At 46.7% G+C, this 23,026-nt stretch overlaps 2 protein-coding genes across 5 annotated transcripts in view; both read right to left on the reverse strand.

The window, feature by feature from the left end:
- The window catches only part of ERI3 (ERI1 exoribonuclease family member 3), a 135,124-nt gene extending 133,514 nt beyond the window's left edge, over positions 1–1,610 (reverse strand). Inside the window, exon 1 of one of the 4 annotated variants that reach the window (XM_068199144.1) lies at positions 1,485–1,610. The gene's annotated coding sequence lies outside the window, so the exon portion shown is untranslated. Of the gene's footprint in view, positions 1–1,458 lie in introns of all 4 variants that reach the window. The other 3 variants (XM_068199141.1, XM_068199143.1, XM_068199145.1) reach the window with 3 other exon arrangements.
- The window catches only part of KIF2C (kinesin family member 2C), a 425,302-nt gene that overhangs the window by 148,019 nt on the left and 254,257 nt on the right, over positions 1–23,026 (reverse strand). The gene's annotated exons all lie outside the window — the stretch shown is intronic.

Here is a 23,026-nt window from a genome sequence, read left to right on the forward strand (position 1 = left end):
AGTTGCAAAGGGCAGAATTCAGTGCTTCAAAATGGAAACAAAAATATCTGAAATAAAAAACACCATCTGAAATCAAATTTCCCAAGCCTACACAGTGGGGACTAACCAACTAGACTTTTAACATACTACTGAATTTCAGTATAATTCATTCTTGGAAAAAGTTCAGATGCCAACTTTAACATCAAGCTATATGAGATGCTACAATGTTGCAAAAAGACACTACAGGACAAAATCTATTCAAGTTACCATTAGAAAGAAATCAGGTAAAATCCCCATAAAGCTGTTAGCAGCATCTGATGGGACGAGTGCTTTGGAGATGTACCTTTCTGGAGCCCTGTATACCTCATCCTTCCTGAGACACAGTGCAAGCATCAACATACTAGAAAACTTGCTGGTCCCCTTGCATCACAGCTGAAAGAATATCAAGAGTTTAGACTAAATAGCAGCTGCCAATCCACCATCTCTGGAACCAAAAGCTCAATAAAGAAACTAGATAAGTAAAGAAGTAGCAAAACAAATGTCACACTTATTAGCAAACAGGCCAGCAATGACTACGTAAATCCACCAGACACAGGACTTGTAAAAGACAGAACATAAGCAGTAAATGACAACACCTCTTCATACATCTCAGTTTGGAAGAAACACCTGTAACAGTATAGCAGCAAGAAAAGAAAAGGAGAAGAAATTCCTACTGCCACTGAGGAAACAAGTAAGCAGACTGTACTCCTAAGCTTTCTCAAGTTTACTTCACTCTCCAGGTCTGAGACAGGTGAACAGTTCAATCTCACAGTGTAAAAAATATATTAAAAAAAAACCCCAAAAAAACAACAAACCACCAAAACAAACCTCCTACTCCCTCATTACCTCCACCTATGAACCTCCACATCCCAAAACATAAAAAAAATCCTTGCTGCTGCTGCCTCCAGCTCAGCCCGTGCCCACCCCCTGGGCAGACGGGCTGTCTTCCCTTCCTCAAGCCCTGAAAGCAACTGATCCCGCTCCAGCTGGGATCTGGGGGGCTGCTGCCACAGCCACCCCCAAGACCTCCCCTCAGGGCCGCACCGGGGCGCGGAGGGCCCGGCAACCCCGGCGTCGAGCGGACGAGGCGCCGCCACCCCGCGCCCTCCTCTCGGGCCGGGGCCGCCCCCGGTCCTCACCGGCTCCCCCGCCCCGCTCCGCTCCGCCCCGCCCCGCCCGGCCCGGCCCGGTCCGGCCCGCAGCCCCACGCCCCCGGTTCGAGCCCCGCCGCCGCGGGGGGCCGGGCCGCGGCCCCGCTCCGCGCCGGGCCTTTACCCCCCCGCCCCGGGCCACGGCGGCCCCACGTCTCCGCCAGGCCTCCGGGGCCCCCCGCGCCGGCCGGGCCCCGCAGGGCCGGGCCGAGCCGCCGCCCGCCTCCCGCACCACCCCCGCGGTGGAGCCGCCCCGGCCCGGCCGGGCCCCGCGCCCCGCACTCCGCACCACGAGTGCCCGGCACCGCCACTCACCGCCCGCACTCTGACCCCCGACCCCGCGCTGAGCGGCAGCGCCGCCGCCCAACCGCAGCGCCGCCCGCCGCCGCTGGGGGCGGGGCTTCCGACCCGCCGCGCCCCCTCGCGCAGGCGCCTGCCTCGCGCCGCCCCGCGGGGCACGCTGGGGGTCGTAGTTCTCTCCGGCCGGCCCCGCCGCGTGGCCGCGCCTCGACGCCGCGCCGGGTCCCCGGGCGCGGATTGCCACCCCCGTGCCCGGCGGAATCTCATCCTCTCCCCGCAGACCCGACTCCTCGTCTGCCCCGGGGCCACCACTTACCCGCCTTGTGTCCTCAAAGGCCATCTCACCGTGTCGCCAGGAAACCTCCTCCAGCTCCTGATACCTCCACGCTTCTGCGCTCACCCGTCTCTCCAAGCCGAAACGCGTGTCTGAACCGTGCCGGGTCTTTGCTTGGCACCCCTGACCTGTGGCACCTCCTCGCCACTCACACGGCTGGCACCCTGAGCCAGGATGTGTCAGATCTCGCTGGCTGTCACACTCTGCAAGGGTGCTGAGCCCCATCCCTGCAACCGCGCAGGGAGCAGCAGCCGGTGCTGCGCTGCCACCGGGCAGCACGGCAAGGAATAGCGAACGGGCTGCCCAGGGAGGTCATGGATTGTCCCTCTCTGGAGACACTCAACACCCACCTGGAAGCGTTCCTCTGTCACCTGCCCTGGTGACCCTGCCTTGGCAAGGGGATTGGACTGGATGATCTGCAGGGATCCCTTCCAACCCTAGCAATTCTGTGATTCTCTGAATTTACCTGATACCTAATCTTTAGCCTACTGATGCACCCATAACTCTTGGAATCTCAGCTGCGATGAGAAGTGTTCTAGCTGGGGCCATTCCCTGCTATTCAATGCTTCCTTCTCCGCTTCTCACATTAACTCACACCTCCACGCTTCAAGCCAGCAGCTTGTTTGCACACCCCTGATACTCCTCATATGTGTGATGAACAAACTCAGAGCACTGACTCATGCAAATAGGATTGTGAGGGATTCTAGAGGCCACCTTACCCATCCTTTGCCTGCAGGCAGGAGCAATCCTACCTGTCATCTTGCTCTCCTCTTCAAATCATTCCTTAAGCCTTTCTCTGGCTCCATGTCTTAAAATACTTGACAAAGATAAGTACCAGAGTGCAGAGATCGCTGACTGATGCTCCACTCAAGGTGGGCTGGCTGCCTGACTGAATCTGCCTGGTTATCTTGCCTTTAATTGAGTTGCTGGCTCTTCAGGCTGGATTTATCCTTTCCTCTGTTTGTATGCAGCTTTGAACTTGAGAGGCCTGAACCATGGAAGTATCATGTCAGAACTATAAAAATACCAACAGCAAATCATTTAATAATAGTAAGAGTTCCTTTAAGCCCTCTTAGATTTGGCATCTCTCAGCTTCCCACCCACATAAGCAAGGATAATGTGAAATTTTTCTTCTAAGCTTAGCTATATTGCTGTGATTTGTCAAGTCGTTGGTGACTGATGTATGGTTTGCAAGGAGCCCAGGATACTGAATTGAAGGCCTTTGCACTGTGGTGTTCCTTGAGCAATCTGTCCCTGCCCCTCCCTTAGCACGGATGGAAACTGGCTGAAATTACACTGCAGTCCCAAAGCTTGAAATTTAGGGCTCACAGCCTGCCTGTGTTTCTAAGAGGATGAAAGAGAAGAGGCCTTTCCTCTGCTGACCTCTGCATCTTGCCGTAAAAATTCCTTGGTCTAGACAAACAATGAATGCCTCATAGATGTGTGTATCCTTTTTTCATCGGCCAAGCCTCGTGCTGTTTCCCAGGTTTCCCAGGCAGTACAGCAGGCGGATTTCCTCCTGCTCAGTTCTATGGGGGAAACCCCTTTTTCCAGCTGAGTTATCTGCAGTAACCAGGGCCACACCTTGGCTTCTGCCAGCCTTCATGACCCCTGTGAGATCCATACAAATTGTCCACCAAAGACTGCAGGACAGCAATGAGATTCCCTTCAGCAACTGCACTTTCAGAGGGCCTTTTTTCTGGCACAACTATCGGCACCAAAATCAGTTCAAAGAGAGTCGTGTTTTATGAAATATTGTCACTGTTTCTGTGTTGTTCATGTCTGAGCCTGTCTTATGCCTCAAATGAACACTGCAGGCCACTGAAAATGTCACCTACAGATTAATCTGGCTCACTCCAGGCTTCTGGAAAAATAAATGAGGGTGATCAATAGATATCCCGTGGCGTGCCCTTCAATGCACATGGCCCCTGTAGCATCCTCACTGGGAACAGCTTCCCTCCCCAAGGGACTCTGCCAGTAAAGACAGTCAGTTGCCATGGGGCCCTAGGCAAGGAATGCTGACAAACTGGGTCATGCAGGTGGGAAACAGTGGTCAAAAGGGCTGATAGTTGCTCATTAGGGCCACCTTATTTATTCCAGGTAGCACAGCCCATGTCAGTCCCGTGACCCCATTGCCTCAGGACCAGCTCAAGTGAGCATGTTTCAGGAGTCACTCTGGTGTCTTAATTGCTTGCCCTACTTTACAGATTTCGAGATGGCTAGAAGAAACCCATAGGAAATAGGGTCCATGCTGGGCAGTGTCTGCTCTGTCCTAATTTACATGAAAGTCTATCTTCAAACCTTGGGTGGAAATCAGCTCAGATTCCAGCTGTGACCTTCTCTCCTATGGCTGGATCCCTCTACTGCTGCCAGCAGATGCAGCAACCTGGTCTACAGTTACCTGAGTTACCTGAAGTTTTATTTGTTTTAAAGCCCCAATAGTTTCTTAGCAAAGCATTATTTCATTCAGCACAGATGTTAAGCCACCACTGGGCTGATGGATGGACAGAGCTTGATTAGAAAGTAGTAAACCAATGGGACAGGGCAAGGCAGAAAATACAGAATAACCCCCCCGGCCCCATGTGGCAGCTGCAAGGGATCCTCTGTGTGAAGACAGGGCTGAGCTTATCCTAACCCAAGATCAACTGTCAGGTCTCTGCCTGCTGCTGGGTCAGCACAGAGAAAGAGGGACATTTCCAGCTCTTCTCCCAGTGCCTCCCTCCCAAGGGTCCATGGAGCACAGCTCCTTTTAAAGCAATAGGATTTTACATTATTATGGCACAAAGAGACATCAGATCATTTTAAAGTCAACTCTGTTAATACCGTTCAGCTGCTTATGCTGAGTGAAACTTTTAAATGTCTTATAATACACATGACAAGTAGTTTTGTATCACTGTTTTCTACTTAACAAGTTAATAACGTGCCAACCCAAATCCTTCAGTTACTAACGCCACCGGTGGGACTCATTAACCAACGTGAGTACATATTTAAGGGAATACTAATATTCACAATGTACATTTTTATATTCATGTTGTCATTCTTGAAACCACAGCTCAGTTCATGTATTCTGTTGAAACATTTGTTTGCAGAGGATTTCTCTCTCCCTTTTTCTCTAAACACAGAGACTATCACTGGGGTATCATTCTGGTGAATGATATTAATGACAGCCTGTCATCATGGAAAGCTATTTCTAGCTGTCAATTAAAGGGTGTTTTGAAAGAAAGCAGCTCATTCAAACCCCGTGGGAGCAAGTGTGTCTCATTGTCTGACAGTGACCCCCTTGATGAATTTGGGAGCAACAGCAGTTCTGTGGGGCTCAGAGCTTTGCAGATGTAGCACAAGGCTCTTGGATGACAATGACAGGATATTTTAAAGGTGCTGATGTCCTCAGCAAAGAAAAGGCACAAGAGTATTTCAAATGATAAAAACAATCCACAGGTAGGAGTATTGGTCAGAAAAGAAGTCCCAGGGACACCGAACCATTCTTCTCCATCTTGTAATATAATTTCCTCTCCAACATCCCAATGTATCAGCCTCCATCTTCAAATATGTCTTTTTTACTTTCCCATGCTAATCCAAGTTGAAGGCTTCTTCAGCATTTCTCTACCTGATAGACGGAAAAACCTCTAATTCCCAGGCAAAATGTAATTATAGCTAGTTTAATTTATTCTGGAAAAATGATCCTTTGATTTAGCTCGTTGGTTTCTTCCCCTCTCCTGGTGTATTCAAAGGCAGCTCTCAGATCCCAGCCATTTTTGCCATCCTTGCTTTGGTGGCCTAAACAAGCCATTTTTTCTTGTGTCTCCTTAGTATCTTACCTTTCCATTTCCCACTCCATCTTAGTAGACCTCCTCTGCACCTGCTTCAGTTTCAATTAAATTTTCTTGAGCATGAGTGCCCAGACTGGTATGTGGTATTCCTGAGCTGGGCTCCAAGGCCTCGTACAATATATGTCACTTGACCCTATAAATATCACTCATATAAACATGCTTGATTTCTACATTTCCCCCTCAACAGGGTGGTCCACTCTCAGGGCTTTCTCATTCCTTTTATTTTCCTAAGCACTCCTTGCACAGTAATAAAAATGTACAGACTCAGTGGGGATCTGTTTTAACTTCAAATGTGCTGATTCAGTTCGAAAACCATTAATTCAGCCAGAATCAGGGCCATGGGGTGGAAATCCTTTTCCAGTTAAAACAGAGGTGAGAGGGACAGCCTTTGGCAGGCTAGGAAATAAAGTGCATTAGAAAAACATTGCAGGACATCAGAAAGTGGCTATTGACTGGGCTATGTTAACAGAGGACAAGGGAGTCTTGGACATTTCACATCCATAGGAGATCTGCTTGGATTTGAGCAAACTTCTGGGGTTTGATGAATGTGAGCATTTTATTTCTCTACTCTGTGCTGTGCTGGAATGGTCAGAATGGTCCCTGCTAGACCTTATATTGACTGAGCACACAAAGCTAGTCAGACAGGCTGGTCTTGTCTCCAAAAAATCCCACTTCAACCACAAGTGCAAGAGGATGCAGTGAAATGCAAAGCAAACATAAACAACTGTGTTGCTCGGGCTGTAGATCAGTGCTCTTGCCCTTTGTGTGGGTCCCAGTGAATCCAATTTTTGCCCCTCACTCCCACTTTGTATGTGGGATGAGCAGAAAAACTACATGTGTCAGGAAGGCATCAGCACCAAAACACAAAATAAAATGACCCATCAGCAAAGGATTTCCTCAAGATATTTGACCAAAGGAAAACATAGGCTGGACATCAGGAGACATTTCCTAAGGCTATGATGCATTAAACTGTGGGATCACCTTCCGAGAGGAGCGGTGGGAACCACGAAACCAGCCACTTACAGCCCTGTAAAATGTCCCATTGGTGCCAGCGTGACTTCAGTTCAAGGGAGCTGCACTGAACCATCGACCATGCCTTTTCCAACTCTTGCTCCTAAAAATCAGACCCAAAAAGTACAAAGAAAGAAGGGCAAACAGTGATGTCAATTTGCTAAAGAAATACAAGCTTTTCTACATTATTGTGTGTCGTAAAACCCTTGTGCTCGCACTGTATACTTAATCTTGATATTCCAATGCCATCCACAAAGAAATTCAGGCTTAACCCTGGTAAAAAATATTGTGCAATTGGGTGCAGTTTATTCTTTATATTTTAATAGCTATAGCAAAACTTCACTGCTAACCAGTAAAAAACGAAAAAGAAAGAAAAAAGGGAAAAAAAAAAGTTGAATGTGTTTTACAGCTATGTTGTCATGGGAAAGCTTTATTTCAAAGTGAGGGCATCAACAGCAGTGAAATGGGAAATTTTAAAACATTTTAAACATTTTTAATGTGATGTTAAAAAAAAAAACACTTCACCACTTCACCAAAATGTCTTTGCCAGTATTTTAGCTAATAGGGTTGCAGTGTATAAAGGAAGGGTTCTGACGCCTGCTCAGGCCACCCAATACTGAGCCGCTCCTCAAGTGTCTTGAACTCTAAGTGTAAATGGAAAAAACATCTAAAATTAAGCATTTCTCCTGGAGGAACACATTGCTGATAAAGCAAATCTTCCCATAGGACTAGCACACCTGCTGGAAGGTAGAGAGACATTTTTATGTGTGGGATTTTAACTTGAGATAAAATACTTTTCACGGGCAGTCATATGGAAGACAGCTGGCCAAAAACAATAACAGAAGAATTTATGTCCCTTGGGAAATTCTGAGGTTTCAAAATTATGATTTTTGACCTAAGTTGGGACAAACAGTTTAGTGCTCGGATTTTTTTTGTTGTTGCTTAATGACACATTCCCAAATAAAAAAAGTGTATTTATTTTCACTTTACCACTTTGACATTTCTTTTGTTTTATTTTTACATCATCCTAGAAGCCCAAACCATCCATTACACCACAATGTTTCCTTTCCTTATACTGTACATTACACTGACAGGCATAATCCCCACCCTTTTTTAAGATTCCTTTTAAACCAGCTGAATGTCTTTGTGAAACTCAATATCAGGAACAACAAGGATCCCTGCCCTAAGCTGGAGCAACAGTGGGTTTTAACAATTATTTTTCAAATGTGCCTTTAAAAGATGGACATAAGAGACTAGAGCAGGGGGAGAAGTGCCTGGCACAGTCTGAACAGCCCCAGGGAACATGATTGTTCCTGAAAAACCTGAAGTAGCTCTTGGGCTGAGGCTGGCAGGCAAAGGGCCTGGCACAAGCCTGTTATCACTCGTGGTTTGGTTTGGTTTGTTTTTTTTTTTTGGTGTTTTTTGTTTGGTGGTTTTTTTTGTGGTTTTTTTTTTTTGGTTTTTTTTTTTTTTTTTTTTTTTTTTTGCTGTGGGCAGGAAAGCAAAACTTCACTAAGGAAAAATATTTTACCCAGAGAGCACCTGGTTTCCCCCCAGCTCAGGAGATCCCATGTTTTAGGCCAAATGCTTGGACCAAATTTGGTATAAATGTAGAACAGGAGTAAAACAATACTGACAGAAGGAGATGAGGGGGGAAAAAAAGGGAAACCCACACATATTAATATTTTTAATAATTTCTCAGCAAAAGCCTGGATAATGTTGATACACTCTAGTAAATGTTCCCAGTTACACCAATCAGTGTTTTCTGATAGAAAAAGACCATTTTTCTACCAGAAAACACTGATTGGAGTAACTGGGAACTAGAAAAAAAACATTACTTACTCTACCATGAAATCTCTTAGGTTCATTATTTATTTGGACTCAGCTGTGATACTTTGTGCTATGGAAAACTTTCTGGATTCAACATTCCTCTAAACTGCCCCATTGAAACTAAATAATTACTTGGATAGCTTTAGCCCCTGCTGCTCCAAGTGTTCAGAGCTGTGTCTTTGAAGTAGTTCCTAAACTCCTGACCAAAGCAGCTCCTTTCACCAAACTTGTCTCACCTTTATCTCCAGAAACACACCCCTCCAATGGATAGCTAAATTCACCAGGGAGGGGAGTAGGGGGTTGCTGCCTGCTCAGGGAGTCAGACCCTTGCTCTCACATACCTTCTGCCTACACTGCTTTAATTTCCCCACTATCTCCCTCTCTGTTTATTCTATTTTCTGCCTCTTTGTCTTTCATCTCCAGTGTTTGCAGACCCTCTTTCCTTTTCCAGCCTCTCTCTTCCTCCCATCATTTCCCCTAGCTCACTCCTTCCTTCCTTCCTTTCTTTCTTCTTTCCTTCCTTCTCGGCGCTCTCCCTGGAGTTTCTATTCTCTCTTCTCTCCTCCCTCTCTTCCATCAGGACTTCCCCTAATGCTGCAGGAGGTACCTAGTCTGACAGGGCTGGAGAGGAGAAGGACATGCCATGTCCAGAAAAAGCTGAGACACAGACATCCCGCTTGCCAGGGGACCCTTCACAGCTTCTGCTGCTGCTTTCAGTGCACAGGTACCATCTGTGTGGATTGTCACACAGGAGTGGGAACACCTAAGGGGTCCTGGGAGACACAGCACAGAGTTCAAAGGCTGGAGACCTTGACCTGTGTGCTTGCAATTGTCCTTTGAAACCCAAGAGACAGAGCCTGTGAAAGTGACTGGTGCATCCTCCCCTACCCTCCTCCTTTGTTACAGCCCTGAAAGTAACTGACCTTGGAAATATCCAAATTCCTCTCCCCCACCAAAATTCTCACTCACGCTGGCTGCCATCAAAAAGCACAGCTGAGACCACTGAAATTTATCACACCTGTGACCCACACTGGATGGTAGGGAAAGCTCCTCCAGCTGAAGAGGCCAGTGTAGTAATGTGCTACCTTATCTCTAGTGCCACCGACTTCAGTCTATTTAATTTTCCCTTTGATTTTAATATAGATTTATTGAAAACAACAGTTATCAAAACAAACTGCACTGGCAAATTGGTGTTCGTCTGTAGCTGTACAAGCACCTATAAAGCTGCCAGCGTATGAAATAAATGGTGCTATATGGGAGGTCAGTTATTGCAATAGAAGTTCCCCAAGGATTTGCACTGGGCAGTTTAATATTTTTCTTATTACCCTCTTTTCTTTTCTACTATTTATGCCTCTCTGTTTAAATTTAAAGCATACAGCCACCTGCCAAGGCAAGCATCTCTGATAAAATCATCTCTGGTAAACCTTTTCATGAGTGGGCTTCCCTCAGAGTGCCAGCAAATACTGTCATGTCCCACTTAAAATGCAGGCAAATGGAGACAGGGGGGCCAATTTTTCCAAGGGTTTGCCAGCTAGGCCAGCTCTTTTTTCCCTCCCCTCCTTTTGAAAAGGTTTGTCCTTACCTCATGCTCCTTGAAAAAACTCTACTGATTAAAGCCCTGCTTCTTGCCATGTTATTTAACCTCCGTTTAAATTCCGTGGCTGTATCTCACCTTACACACATCATACCTGGTATCTGTGGGCTCCTCCCTACATATGGTTCTAAAAAAATCAAATCCAATCATAGTCTAAACCCGCTCATCAGAAGAGATAAAAGGGTTTCTGTACTGATCTCCACATCAGGAGAACACAAATCAAATAACATGACTGTCAAATGAGGAGACGGGGTGTTTAAATGCCTATAGAAACAGGAACTCTAATTACAGAAACATCTATAATGTAACTAATATTATTTACATTAGAGCAATGCTAATCCAGATGAGGGTTAATGTCCCTGCTCCTAAAACATTACAGTTTAAATAGACATGAGACTGTGAGAGGATGAAAGGAGCATCAGCATGCTCATCCCTGCTTGAAGATCAGGGTTGGAGGCAAACTCCTCATGATAGAAGAGGATAAAAGTGAGCCAAAATGTGCAATAATGAAGATAAGTTTAGTTGCAGCCAAAAAGAGCAAGCGACTTGCTCAGCCTCACACAAGCTGCCTGGGAGGGGAGTGGCAGAAAATGAATAGAAACCATGGATGGTTTATATGAGTCTCTTGCAAAAAACAACATTACTCGGCAGTGGGCAGTGCTTGGATCTCACTGAGTCTTGCACTGTGCCCTCCAAACATCCAGTTCACTGGGAATGAGCACCTTCTGCCACTTCTTTAAGTCAGGCTGTGGGTTTTTAGACCAGGCTACTCTGTGTGAACCTTTTTCTTCATGTGAGAGGTGCAAGCCATCATTTTGGTGGCTCTAGGGAACAAGGCATCTTGCTTTGGTTGACAGAGACGATGGAGAGCAATAAAACTGCTCCATCCCACTGGTCAGCCCATCGACATGCAGACAACCCACCACATGCTCAGAATTGAACCTTTGGGCCTTAAAGTCTACACCCTGGAGGAACTCACTCCAGGTCAAAATCCTCCTACTCTTTATCAGTCTGTACCAATTGGGTGCAAAACATGCAAGTGCTTTGTCCTTTATCCACTGTGATGTCCAGCTCTGGCAGCTGTTTCCCAGCTTCACAGAGGGCTGATGAGAGGACATACTCTCCTTCTCCTCCATCCTGCCCCTTCCCAGTCTCTTCTTAGTGCAAAAGCTCAATATTCAACTCTTGCAGCTACCAGCAGTTTAGAGACCACTTGTGGTCGTTCCGGTCTGACCCAAGATTCCCCACGACAACCTAGGGTTAGAAATTACCTGTTTAGGTCATATTCCATTTGATGTGAATTGCTGAAGTGAGGTATAAACAGAAAGAGCAAGTATGAGCTTCTCTAGATAAAGCTCTTGTAATACTAAGTGTAGCCCTGATCTCTTAAGGGATCTCAAACATTTCTCATCCCTTTCAGAAACTTCCTCTAAGAATAGCAGTCCTACACACCTAAAATGAGACAAAAAAATCTGTGTTTGTAGGGAAAGGATCTACACAATTTGGCACTGGGCCCTGCAGGTTTCCCAGGGCTCTGGTAACAGTTCAGCACAAAAGGGAAAGGCAGCAGGTGAGAAACAGAGCATTAACGAGTCTGAATGACACATGCGGCCAGATTGTCTGCTTTGCTGACAATTGATGCCATCCCTATTACTGGAAAAATCCTGCAAGCATGCTTTCCTAATGCTCAGCAGCTTATTGCTTTGGATAGCCAGTTTTTTGTCATGGCTTACAGCTTCTGTGAGCTGGTGTAAAAAGGTTTGCTGTCCCCAAGTTTACTGGTGGAAGCAGTCACTGCACAGCCAGAATGTGCCTCTCCAACCATCTTGTATGCTTTGGGACTCTGCAAAGTAGCAAGTGTCACTCCTCAGGCACAGCTAGACAGACTGTCTTCTACAGAAGCTCACCATTACATCTCACTGCTGAGCATCAAATTCCAGACAAGGGAGAGAGAATCACATGAACAAGGCCTTCTGAACCAGGGGGACCACAAGGATTTCCATAGATGTTCCTCTAAACAGGACCACTAGGAGTCCGGGGTTGAGGTATTTAAGTTGGACAATTTATTCTTACCATCTCAAGGAAGAGTAAGTGAAGAGACTAGGGACAGCAGCCATTGGACAGTAAAACTCTGCAGTTCAGGACAGCAGCCTTGAGGCAGGCAGAGGATGGCTGAAGGAGTGGATCCAGGCAGGCAGGGACTGCAAGTAAGCATCTGCTAAGAGAAACAGTTGACAAACAGAGTGCTAGAGCACTCCCCTTGCTTCTGCTAATATTCCCTCTTAACTCTGCCTCTCCATTTCTTTTCCTTTCACTCCTGAAGTGTCTCATAAGTAAGAACATGCAATTTGCCTCTCCTGACAGAGGAGATATGACACAAGCGTGTGGTTTCACATCTTACATCCTTCTTACATCCTCCACCTACGTCAGAAGTACCTTGTAGCTGTAATGGGTAGGCAGAGCAGAGATGGCAGTGAGAGGAAGGAACAGGAAGAATTGGAGGCTGAGGCAGAGCATCACTGTGAATCATTGCAATTTCCTCTGATCCTGTTTTATCATTGGGGGTGGGAATGTAAAAGATGCAGAACCTGTGTGAACAAGGTCAAATTAAATCACATTTCCAGGCTGGGGAAATTACTTTTGCCTGCAGCAAGAGAGGTGCACAACACAAATGAAAGAGGGGAGGTTCATGCCACCAGGCAAGCTGTATCCAGCTATTGCAAGACATAAGGAATTTATAATTAGCCCACTGAAATATATCCCTGCAGGATTTCAGTGGAGGGAGGAATCATGCCAGTTGGATGTGTAACAGAAAGACCAACTGAGATCTGATTCTAAACCTTATGGGAGACAGCTCATCCTTATCTCAATGAACACATGTTTCTGTCTAATGGGATGACATTACTCAACAGGGCCAAATACCCACACGCTCTGAAGATATAAGAGAGAGACACTGAACATCTCCAGGACAATTCAAACATGACAGCTTCAAGAACATAACTGGTGAAAGACCCAGATGCTACTGAAGTTCAAGATTTCCTTCAAGAGCACACAAATTGTCAGGTCTATTTAACACCTCTTGGTCAAACCTTCCCACTGCGTCTCACTGTCACAGCCTGTGGAGGGAGAACAGTGCTGTACGTGGGTGGCTTGATGAACTGCTAGAAGGTGGATGCAAAGGAGTCTCCTGAAAACCAGCCTAGAACACAGGACTGGAAGAAGTGACCTTTCACATATTTCACAGACAACAGGGAGAAATTACTACATGCAGCCTGACCGGATGTACATGATGCATTGCAGGTACCGGAGAATTTGTGCATTTGCCTTAACCAACTCACTGTCTCACTGCTAACAAAGGAAAGTGGCTGACATGGTGCAGGTGAAGGCTCTGAGATGCCCAATTTGGGGTGTTGCCATCACATTTTTGAATTTTGAATAGAGTAAAAAATGCAGTAGTGTGGAGATGGACCAGACCTAGAGCTCACCTAATCCATGTCTTCTTACCCCTGTGCCAGAGGGCACAGCAGCCATGCAAGAAATTTTGCAAGGGAAAACTACATTGGCAGGACAAGACATTCCCTGTACCAGTTTCCTCTTCACACCAGCTGCTGGTCCCACCTGTACTGTAAGGGCATATGCCTCTTCCAAGTTTAATTGTTGTTATTTGCTCTTAAAATCCAAGCTATTCTTGTTATCTGAATAATTTTCTGAATTACAGTAAGTTCTACCTCCCATGGAGGTATTGAGTCTACAGGAAAACTGCAGAAGCAATAAGATGTTCCTCCAACAATCAAGGCAGGAATCTGAAGGGCCATGATATGTAGGGCACGGGGACTGTGTGATGGGATATGAGGCATTTGAACTGGATGGCAGAAAAGGCTAGCTCAAGATAAAGCTGGGCCAAGATAAAGAAATTTTGAGTGTATCAGTTTCTGAACAGGCTCGTGTCTGACAGAAAGCTGGCTTGTTGCACGTATTTGCCTGCTTTAAATAATTTACTGCTAGAGTAATGTGAGCTGGATTAAAGGACAAGAGACGAGCAAGAAAACAGAATGGGAAATGTATGTGAAAAGTGGCTTGTGAGAAAGTCTGGTAGAAAGACAGATATTTCTCAGAGGAAGATGGATAATTTCCTGGGAGGGGAATAGTGAGAGCCAGGCACCAGTCCTGGAATTTAGCAGCAGGAGTTTATTTCTGTATGAAATAAAAATTTTAAAAAAATCCAAAATTTTAAGAAGAGATTGTGAAAATGGGCACTGGAGCCAGGTTTGATGACTGAGGTAAGGAAGAGCTAAAGCTCTGAAGCACACCAGCCTCTCAGAGAGGGAAGGGATGTTCCTGAGGAGCAATGCTCTGCTGGGTCTGTAGCACCACCCTTCCTACTGCAAGTACTCTGACTCTGCTTCAGAGCTGAGGCACCGCATGTGCTGGGGAGGAGTGGAAGGCAGGTTAGGCAGGCTGGGTGTCATGGGCAGTGTGGCAGCCATAGGGATGGGCTTTCCTCGTGCCATGTCCCCGATAGGGCCACACTGCTATGAGACAAGGATACGGGAGCTCAGCATGGAAGTCCTGAGCCTGACCCAAATCCCCAGAGAGGGACTGGTTGGGTAGAAATTCCTGCTCCCCTGTCCTGCCACAGGCGGGGTTTGCTTTGCTGGAGAGAAAGCTTTGCACAGAGTGTTCTGCACAGCACAGAGGGGATGGAGAGGGATAAAGATGTTTTGCTCTGCTCTCATCTAAACAGAGACTGGTTTGTATTTTAGCCGGGATTTTTCTCCCTTCAGCTTTAATCTCCAACTTCTATTAAACAGACAGATCAGTCTAGAGAAAGAAAGTATTTATTTATTTGGTTATTATTGTTTTTTCTAGAGAGGAATACTATCTCGTTGGCATGACAACGGTGCTGTGGGCCACCATAAACACTGGATCATTAGCACCAATGCATTGGGCCATTATGTAGGCTTGGCCATCAGCACAGCTGAGGTGTGTGAGTTTATGGTGCAATCCCATTCATGTGACAGCATGGGAATTATCACAGCAGTCACAGCAGTGAGCACTACAGCTGATGCTGAGGTCCAGCCTTATACAGAATTACTTACTGCATTGGCAGAAAGCATTTTTCCTTTGAAAGAAGGCAGGCACAAAGCATAGGATTGAAGTCACCCATGGTGTGTGGGCTGCCTCACATCTAATGCAGCTACTGGGATGGACTACGAACATCGCAATACTCAGGACTTTAAACTCCTAAACAACAACCTTGTGTGTTATGCAGTATCATGAGAAAATGCACGTGCATATAAGATACCAGTGTATTTTCTCCTAAGAGCAGGCAGTTCCCACTACTACAGATGTGCAGGGTGCTCAGCACGGCCCTGAATTACACACACAATCTGTATGTTCTTGGGAAAGAGCAACTCGTCTTCCTTTTTACTGTAAAGCCCCATTTCAGCTTATACATCTGTAGTAGATATTAATAACAATCATGCTGCACTTGGCTGCTGCAAACTCTGACTGATGAGAGCAGCCCTAACTCACACAAGTTTCCAATTGATTTTATCTCATGTTAAGCTCTAACTAATCACACCAGAGAGCTGCCTTAAAAGCTCACTAGATCTGTCCTGCTCAGGTTTGCTTGCCTGGCTAAAAGGGGAGGTGGGTATTTTTTCCCATCCTCTGCTGAATTGGGCTTCCCTGCTGAACTGGGAAAGGAGGAGGAGGAGCCTGGAGCCACAGGTCCAGGCTGTGGAGGTAGAGCTCCCCTGCCCCAGGCTATGCAGCTTGTTTGGGCCCCAAAAACGAACCCAACATTTTTCCTGAAGTACAGTCACAGCAAACACAAATAAATAAGAAGATCAAAGTGTTGCTCACCCTCTACACTTTCCGTGGGCCAAAGCAGGAGCCACCACTCTGAACTGCTCTCAGACATGGCTCCAGCTTCCCCGGCTTCTGTGGCACAGTTCAATAGCTCTGCCTTAGTTTGCTTGATCCCATTAATGATAAAAATGACAAACACATATGCGTTGCCTTTATAGCTATTTCACGCTTTGACATGATCCCGGGCAAGTTACCTATGCTGTCAGTGTGATGGATGGTGCACAGAAGGGGGGTTGGACAGGTGTAGCTCTTCTCACAGGGAAATATTTTTCCACACCATTAGCCTGTGGAACTCCTAGCTACAGGATATTGCTCAGAGACAGATTTAAAAAAAACCCTGAAAAAAAGAGTGGATGCTTGTACAGAAAACAAGTGTCCAGTGCTGTAATCAAATTTTAGAAACAGTTGATAGAAAAGGGTGTTTTTGCATGCATGCATGTGCTCAAATCACACACTGTGGCTACTAGAGTTTTGGAGAGAACTTTCCTCAGGAGCCCATCTCCCAGAAGTGCCTCTTTTAGGGCTCCAGCTATGTTAGGCTTCAGCTGTAGAAATGATAATGTGGTTGATGTTCACATAAGAGCAGTCAAACAGTTGATACAGTAACTTGTCTGACATCTGCCATCCAGTGTACAACCTCTTTTTTGGAGAAGGAATTTTCCAAGGGGAAGGTTGTATAGGAAATGATACTGCAGGACAATGATATATAAAGAATACATCGTACTTGTTTGTGAAATCCCAGGCGTGGTCTCCATTCCACTGGAGAGATTCGGTGATGAGAAAAGTTTAAAATTATACTGGGATCTTGCAGCGTGTTATGAAAAGCAAAAACAAGAGGTTCTTCTGTGTTAGTCAGCAGACTTTGGAAGAGATCTAGGTGATGGTGAAGATAGTGATGCTGATAATGACAATGGTGATGATGATTATGATTAAGAAGAACAAGTAAATTAGTTTATCTCTCAGCCATAGAAAATTTTTGTAGGCTGAAGAAAATTTTCTTACTACTAGTCATATGAGTCAACAAGTCATTTAAAGGACTGTTTTCTCATTCTGGGAAGACTAGTCACTGAGAGTGTGCCAGCTCTAAATTTCAACTTTCTGGCAGATAGTATGATTTCAGCCCTGCCTCTGCCAGATTCTTCCTATGAAGAGAGAGGGCTCTGGCAGAGGGCAGCCACAGATGGCTCAGAAGATGAAGAGATCCCATATTAGCTCTCCTGAGCTCTGGGACAATCCTTACACCAACCACTAGAGTAAAGCCCAGATCAGCTGCTAAGACCAGAATAATGCTCCCAAACTCATAGGTCAATCTTCATCTCAGATGTCCTTGCTAATAGCATCAGAGTGAGACATGGCTAAGTGCAGAGCTTCCAAGCTCCTGTCCTCCTGGAGTGTAGCCACCAGCTTAGGGATGCTTAAACCAGGGCCCCAGCTCTGACAAAACCAGGGGATAAAATCATTTGGACAGCAGGGACTGCTGGCACTGGCAGCCCCGGCCAGCACCTCCTCCCCGGAGTGGCCGCTGTCGCAGCGGCAAGGGCAGGGTGGCGGTGGCACGCAGCTGAGACGCGCTGGCTGTAGCCAGCAGAGGGCATGGACATTACACACGGCAGCTAGCCACCCACACCCCGCTGGGAGCGACTGCCGCCTCCGAGACTGATTGCGAGGAAAAGTTTAGTTTTAATTAGTTAAGTAATTCGTTTGCCATCTTTCCACCTTCCACCCGTACTGCAGATGAAGGGATGCAAGGAATGATCTGGGTCTAGCTGTAGGTGGTGATGGTGCCAGTGACTTCAGGACGTAGTTCCACAACTGGAGAATTTCAGCACTTTCTTGAGGTGTCACTTTTTGGGGGACCGAATAGGGCACACAACAGGGCAGCTCCCAACAAACGCAGTTCCCTGTCATAGGATCCCAATGTGCTGCAGGTACACATGCAACACAGTCTGCTCCTTGCTTCCTGCAGCTGCTGCTACAGTTCATCGCATTTCTCAATCTTATTTTATACAGCAGCAGCTAGAGGAGATAATGATGGGTGAGGGGGTCTCTTGTTTTAAGAATGCACATTGGTACTGTAGGAATACAGCAGACTCCAGTCAAGGCACTGTTCATGGTAGAATTTACATGTGTACTTGACTTTATGTATTATTAGTAATCCTACTGAAATCTGTATGCATAAAGTTAAGTGCATCCAATCAACCCTGTAGGTTCAGAATTGTAAATATTAATTTAGACTTCAGTATTTAGAACAGTGTTTGCAATGGGAGGGGACAGCACTGTGAGAGCCTGTAATAATCTCAAATTTTGTTTTAATATTAAGTGAAAAAAAACCCCACAACTGGAGGTGTACCCTATTACTCTTAGAGATGATTACTCTTACAGTAAAAGTTAAATCAGATGTTCAAAGTTATTTTAAGGTCCAAGTAATCAGTGTAGCATATATATTTCAGTGGAAAATTTTCCTATGGGCCTCTGTGCATATCACAGCTCCACAGTGGTGCAGGAATCCATGTTTATGGATCCATTTTCAGGATCAAAATCCTCATTAGTAATACAGATTAATGGTAATTACAAATATAAATAACTTGAGTGTATCTTCTTATTTTCCTCTGAAGACATTGCTCACAGAAGCTAGCTAAATGCCAGATTTGTTCCCTGAATCCAAGCTGTATTAAGTGTGTGTGTGACAATGCAGTAACATAAAGTTAAATAAAGCTGCCTCTTTTTTTTCCAAGCCTCAAAACACGGAGCTTGGTTCTCAGCTAGCGTAAATTGGACACTGGCGCAGGATTCAGATCCCTTTTTCCATACTAAGAAACTGAAAGAGTAAAAAAAAAAAAAAAGAGCTTTTTGGCTAAGAACAAAAGAAAGAAGTTTAAATCTGAGGGATCATTTTTCATGATGTTGTAAGTACTGAAAATACAGCTTTATAATAAGAGCACTTTCTTTCTCCTGGAATTCTGTAATTTTGATGGTGAAGCTGCAGCACAAGCTGGGCTGTGACTGAATGTTTTCTCCAGGATCCCTAGGAGATAAGGGATGGTTTTTAATGTGTCTTCCTGAAGTGTGTCAAACTCTGATGTTATTTAAAATGTGGCTCATCTACACTACCCTGTGGAATATTTACTGAAGTCCTGAACTGTTGATGCTTTTGGTGAGAAGCATGCTGCAGGATGAGTGCCTTGGAAATGTGTGTGGTGCCAAGTAATTCAGGGTCCCCAGACAAAATGGCAGGACTCAGGTGTTGAGACACGTCTCTGTGCACGGCCTGTGGGGTAGCTGTATCCAGGGAGGTGTTTGAAATCACCAGTGCAAAAAATTTGTAACTTTGGTCAATCAGAGGGTAACTACAAGGTGTTATTGATGAGCAAAATACATGTACCATACTGTTTGCTCCCTTTTGTGAGAGATTTTTACCTGGACTATCCAAATGCCAGTTTTTACGCAAAGCAAAAAAGGAGTTCTGGAATCTGAGCCCACATTTACCATTGTGCCATGGCTGATCCATGGGAGAAGGCAGCACTTGCTGTCTGCTTTGCCATCCTCCTTGCTCTTGCAAATGGTGTGCAGGAATGCAACAGTGGAGCAGATGCATTGAAGGGAAGCAGGCTCTTTTTGGTGGGTATCATCAGCCTCTGAGTGGCTGAGCTGCAGGCAAGAGCAGGGAACAGGGCTTCTGGTGCTTGTGTCAAGAAAGTACATGAAGATCCTTCACCCAAGTGCTTTCTTCCTGAGTTCAGAAGCTTGAAATCCACATTGTTTTATTTTGAAATTTAAGTGTGAAAATAAGGAAGTTCTTTATTGTTGTCACTGTTATTTTTATTATTATTATTAATAACATTTCCAAAGATTTTATAATTCAAAAGTCATGCAAGCACTGTGTGTAAGACCTGTCTCTAAAATGCCACAGGAAAGATGGGTGAGTTTCAGTGCAGCAAGAAGCAAACCATCACGGTCTGCGCCCAGTTAAGGCCTGAGGACACACTTCATGTTGTGCCTGTGGACGTTTTTATAGGGGCTGGTACATTAGTGATGCTGGAGTAACAGGTAAAGCCAGCCCATATACTTTAGTGATGAGTCACTGCTTACACAAAAGTTGTTGGATGACACAAGCATGTGATCCCTCTTGCTGTCATACACAGAATACAGCCCAAGTGGTTGATGATGCTGACAGACAGGACTTCTTTATTCAGTGTATGTCACATAGCACAATCGTATTTTGAGAATGCCAGTGCAGAGTTAGAGAAGAGCCATAAAATGCTGCCCATATTATTTTTAAGAACAACTTGAAATTATTTAGCAGTTGAAGAAAAAAAAACACAAAACATTTTGCTCTTGAGCTAAATAAATAAGTCTCTTGGACCAATGTTTGGTGTACTTCACAAGAAACAACGAGACAAGTGTTTCTTTTGAGTCCCCATCTAAAACTGGCTCTTCCATTTCCTATGACAGGCATTTTTTGCTCTGGACACTCCTAGGATTGGCAGGGAAGTTGCCTGTGGCTGAGGTGGAGCGTGTGTGCAGAAGGGTTTGTGCAGAGCTGCGACATGCATCCAGGAAACATTAAAATAGCAGTGTGAGTGCCGTGCATGCGTGCCGCAGTTGGGAAACACTAGGAGTGTTAAGTCCCTAATTTGCTCTCTGGCTCTGCTGTGGATGTCTAAGGCAAGTTTGGGGATGATGACCACCCCTGGAAATCATGCCCATCCCATGCCAGAAGATGCCGCAGGGTACGTGAAGGGAAGGCTGTGTCCCCATGGGCATCCCGAGGGGAGTCTGCTGCCTCAGGGCAGGAAGGGTACGGGGCTGCCCCGAAGCGGGGAAGCTGCCGCTCAGGGGGCCCAGCAGCGTCCCGCTGCAATTTGGGAGGGAGCTGCACGATGGAAAATACAACCGATGCCAGGCGGGTGGGCGAAGCCAGCACGGCGGGGCTGGGAGGAGAAGCGGCGCCTCTGGGAGAGGAGCAGCTCTCGACGCCCCGTTTGGGCAACTCCGGGGGCCAGGGCTGGCGGGCAGCCGGCGGGTGGGCGCCGGTCCTGGACTGCATTTCCCATACTGCCCGAGTGCCCTAATGTATGCAGTGCTCATCCCGGCTCCGTGTGTGTGAGAGTGTATGTGTGCGTGTGTGTGTGTGCGCGCGTGTGTGCGTGTGTGTGTGCGGCGGGAGCCCCTCGGAGAGTGGAGGCTCATTCACTGATGAGAGCCGGCACTGAGAGGCAGCACTGCTCCTTCCCTCGCACCCCCGCCGCCTCCCGCGCTGCTTCATGCGAGCGGCGGGCGGGCAGCGGGGCCAGCACGCCCGGGACTGCCCCGCTCCCCGCACGCCGCCAGCTCCGCGCAGCGCCCGCCGCCAGCCGCACCGTGAGTACCGGCCACCGCGCCCGCCCGGCCACACGCAAACTTTGCAGGGCAAGTTTCAACCCCCCCCCCACCTCTATCCCAGCCCCCGCGCCCTTTCCCTCTTCCTCCTTCTCCCTCCCCAGCGCCTGGGAAGCCGGGCAGCTCGGCGGCGGCTGGGAGCCGCGCCGGCCGCGGGGAGGGCCGGGTGGGTGGGGATCGGCATGGTAATGCCGAGGGGAAAGGCAGATAAAAGGGGCCCCCCCCGCACCCTCGGCGAGCCCCGAGCTGCCCGGATCCTCCCCCCCCGGTGGCTTTCCGAGGGGGACCGGTAGCCACCAGGGGGATCAGGTGCCGGGGACCGCCGCGGCAGCCCGGCTGGGGACCCGGGCACGGAGAGGGGAAGCCCGGCCGGACCCGGAGACCGGCACAGATCCCTCGCTCCCAGATATATAGCATTTTTTAAACTCTTTTTTCCCCCTCCTTTTCTTTTTTCTTCCGTATTTTTCGGTGGGGCAAGCCAGGCAGTTATTTCCTCGCTTCCCTCCGCTGCTCCCGGTGCTTGCTCTCTCCGCGGTCGCTCTGGGCAGCGACAATTTCATTTCACAGCAGCTGCAAAACAAAAACTTTTTTCAAAGGAAATAAACAGATCCACGCACGTACCCACCCAGGGGTTTGTTGGTTTGGGATTTTTTTTTTTTTTTTGTTTGTGGGTTTTTTTTCCCTTTAAAACGTACAAACTTAGTCTTTTATTTTGCAATAAAAGTATCGGGGGAAAAAATACAAAATACAAAACCCAACCAAAATCCAAAACACTCGCCAGGGTTTCTGTGCGTTCAAGCAACACTGCCCAGACAGTAATTTTATTTACTCCGAAGCTTTCATTTTTGCGATCGCGCAGTCCCCGGGTAAACTTTAGTTTTAAGCCGTCCCCAAAATGCGCGATCCCCGCTCAAAGACCGATAAATTTTTTTTTTTTTTTTTTTTTTTTTTTGACCACTCGTTGTTAAGTCGCACTTAGCTTAATTTTGGACGCGGCTGAAGTTTGTCCAACATCTTCGCCCCTCTTCGGGTCCTTCATCTCTAAAAGATTGCCGCCCTTGCCCCTGGCTGCTTCCAGGTAGGAACCAAGTGCCTGGATCTCACATGCGGTGTTGTTCTGGTTTTATTATTGCAGATAAAACAAAGGTAGAGAGGCGTTTTAAATTGGCAGCGTTATTCAACGAATGAGCTAAAATTACTCCACATATGAATGGCGTAGCTTGGAAAGCCAGAAGAGGTGAAAGGAATTATCCCCGTTTTTGCTTTAGGTTCTTTAGAAAACTTTCTGGATCATCCAGCGATGCGATCGAGAAATTGCAGGATTTTCTTTCTTTTAACCAACAACCCCAGCTCTAGACCAGGGAAGTCTGTAAATAGGTTGGAAGCATGGAAAATAATTCTTCACCTTCAGATGTAAATACATAAAAACCATCTGGTTGACCACAATGAAATCATTAGGAACTGTCTACTTAAAGAGTTGTATTGAATGCTTATCCTTCCACACAGGAAATGTGTATGGTAAGTGATTGTTGCAATAAATCCAAACAACTCTGGGCATCTTCGCGTTTGATGATCTTTGTAACTCGGGTTTTAAAAAGGAAGAAAAAGTGGAGGGGTGGAAAGGCGACTTAACGGGCTGTACGGACAGGGCTGGCGGTGCCCCCTCCCGCTGCCCTCCCCGGGAGTGAATAATTCCCGAGGCGGC

Source organism: Anomalospiza imberbis, chromosome 9, assembly GCF_031753505.1.
Source record: "Anomalospiza imberbis isolate Cuckoo-Finch-1a 21T00152 chromosome 9, ASM3175350v1, whole genome shotgun sequence".
Classification (NCBI taxonomy): Eukaryota; Metazoa; Chordata; class Aves; order Passeriformes; family Viduidae; genus Anomalospiza; species Anomalospiza imberbis.